This window comes from Sciurus vulgaris (assembly GCF_902686455.1).
Source record: "Sciurus vulgaris genome assembly, chromosome: 13".
In the NCBI taxonomy this organism is placed as follows: domain Eukaryota; kingdom Metazoa; phylum Chordata; class Mammalia; order Rodentia; family Sciuridae; genus Sciurus; species Sciurus vulgaris.
In genome coordinates, this window is record NC_136474.1 from 59,244,710 (window position 1) to 59,247,445 (window position 2,736).

The 2,736-nt window shown below is 37.4% G+C and overlaps 1 pseudogene across 1 annotated transcript; it reads right to left on the reverse strand.

Annotated features, from left to right (window-relative positions):
- Positions 1 to 696: 696 nt before the first annotated feature.
- LOC306642563 (cytochrome c, somatic-like) lies at positions 697 to 1,043 on the reverse strand (annotated as a pseudogene). Its single transcript has one exon. The product of its transcript is annotated as a cytochrome c, somatic-like (transcript).
- Between the last annotated feature and the right edge of the window lie 1,693 nt (positions 1,044 to 2,736).

Genomic DNA, 2,736 nt, shown 5'->3' on the forward strand with positions numbered 1-2,736 from the left:
GGGACTGGTGTTGCTGCTCAGTGGTAAAGCTCTTGCATCATATGTGTGAGACACTGGGTTCATTCCTCAGCACCACATAAAAAATAAATAAATAAACAAAATAAGTTAAATAAAATAGGTAGAAGAAAGACCAATATTAGGTTTCTTTTTTTTTTTAATGTTCTTTATTTAATATTATACATAAGTCACACTAAAATGCCTTTCCATAAGGAAAAGACAGCATTTGAGACACAGGGAATTCTAATTAAATTGGCATGGTCAACAAAAATATAGACACTGCTTCCTTATCTTCAACCATTGCCTTTAATAGGCTAACAAACACAAATTGAATCACATGTGAATCATGCTTGTTCTGAGAGTGAAGGGATTTCCCCCATGTTTAACATTCACATAATTAGTTATATAAACCTAAACATAAACCAGTTTTGAGATGTCATTCACCATTTTTTAAATACTGAATAATTACTAATTAAGTCCAAACCATAACTTAAAAGGGAAAGTGATAGAATTTACTGAAGTGGGAGTATAACCAAAATATTAACTGCAAGTCAATTTTACTTATATCAGGACTGTCCAACAAAAATAATTTTGTCAGTCATTCATGATCTGAATTCTGGTGCATCACATCACTTAAATTATGGTTGCACATAAAAAAAGCCATGAGACATTTGTTTGGTAATAAATAGGCAGTAGCTATTACTCATTAGTAGCTTTTTTGAGGTAAGCTATTCTTAATGCCAGCGAACATCATTTTGTTCCAGGGATGTACTTTTGGGATTCTCCAAATACTCCATCAGTGTATCCTCTCCCCAGATGATGCCTTTGTTCTCATTGGCATCTGTGTAAGAGAATCCAGCAGCCTGACCTGTCTTCCGCCCACCAGTCCATGGAGATTTGGCCCAGTCTTGTGTTTGCCTTCCTTTTCCACAGTGTGGCACTGGGCACACTTCTGAACAAAGATCTTCTTGCCTTTCTCAACATCACCCATTTTTAATTCGTTTTTTCGTCGCTAGTGCAAAGAGTTTCCCGCTCAGAAGCCGGACGTCCCACTCTCCAAATATTAGTTATTTTAAAGATGTAAAACATCAATGCTTTCTCAACACGCCTTCAATTCTTTTCCTGAATCAGATGAAGCCAACACCAGGTTACCTGCAGACATTATTGCCTTACTCCATTACAGTCATTTACTGTGTTCCATTACTCTTTCAAATCCATCAGATGGTACATTTAGTGGCACATAAAGTGTACCACTAAATTTTAAAAAGTGTGGTCCATGTTATCACTTAATGGTCTCATGCAAATTCTATGTAAGAAATTGGTGTGGGGGAAGGAGATACGAGAGAGGAAGGTTTGAAGAAGCTGAGTGTTAGGAGTGAAAAGAGAATAATTTCTTATCCCCAGAAATCAGTGTAAATCATGCATTAGTTAATGAAAACTATGTAGTTATCTTTTACATCAGACATTAAGCTTAATTTTAGCAATTAATGTTAGCCTTTGGTCCTTATTTTCTAGAGCAATCACATTATATTAATATGTCATTGTAATTTTGTTTTATCAGCCTTAGATTCATTGGGAGAAGTGAGTTATAGAAAATTGAATTAATCAAAAGAATATGAAATAATTAACAATAGTTGTGCTACCAATAATTTTTGAACACTATCATACTTCAGAGTAACACTTCCGTGTCCTCATATTTATCACTTAAAGAGAGAAATTATTTTTCTTTTTCGTGGCAACTGTGATTTGCATCTAGTTAAGGACCTTGCCCAGAGACACACAGTTGGTAATAAGCAGATCAATAGTCAAACTTGTGACTCCAATCAGTGTACTTCTTCTTTTTTTTTTTTTTTTTAATTGTAAACAAATGGGGTACAACTTGTTTCTCTGGTTGTACTTGAAGTACATTTCTCCGGTTGTACAGGTGTACCATTTGTGTAATCATACATTTACATAGGGCAATGGTGTTTGATTCATTCTGTTATTTTTTTCCTTCCCCCCTCCCCCCCTCTTTTCCCGCTATACAGTTCCTCCTTCCTCCATTCTTGCCTCCCTCCCACCCCCCATTATGTATTATCATCCACTAATCAGCGAGATCATTCGCCCTTCAGTGTACTTCTTAACACATTACTTAATCTACTTTATAAGGATGTATGTACTAAAGATCATCCTCAAGTAGCTAGTTAATTAATCGTTTACATGTTTCCTCAAGCACCGAGCCAAACAGGATGATCATGATGATCCTGCAGGAAGTGGAAGATGAAAGGCAGAAAGGACAGGGTTTTCACCAGTGGACTCCTGTCGAGAAACAACTGGAATGCTCAAGTGAGATTGGCCGAGGAAAGTCTACTAAAGACACTATTGACAAAGTGTGAGCACCGTCAGAGGAAACCCTCAGGAGGGTGTGCTTCCTAAGGCTTGCCAGTTACAGAAATCTGTCACCACTCCAATGCCTGAAAGGCACAGGGGGGATGCCAGCATGTAGGACTTAGAAGTCGCCACTCCATCCTGAAAAATCAACAGTTCTCCTATCTATCAATGAAGCAAGGCCACAGGGAAAGATTCCACCCATCACCTATGATTTCCAAAGCCCTCTCTCTCACTACTATACTTTGGTAGCATTTTGAACCTCCAGATACTATCATTTCTAATAATACCAGAAGTTGCAGATCAGATTCTTTGATTTAATGTGTGTGATAATGACCCAGGTCCTTCTGGACAAGGATTAGACAAAGTGTC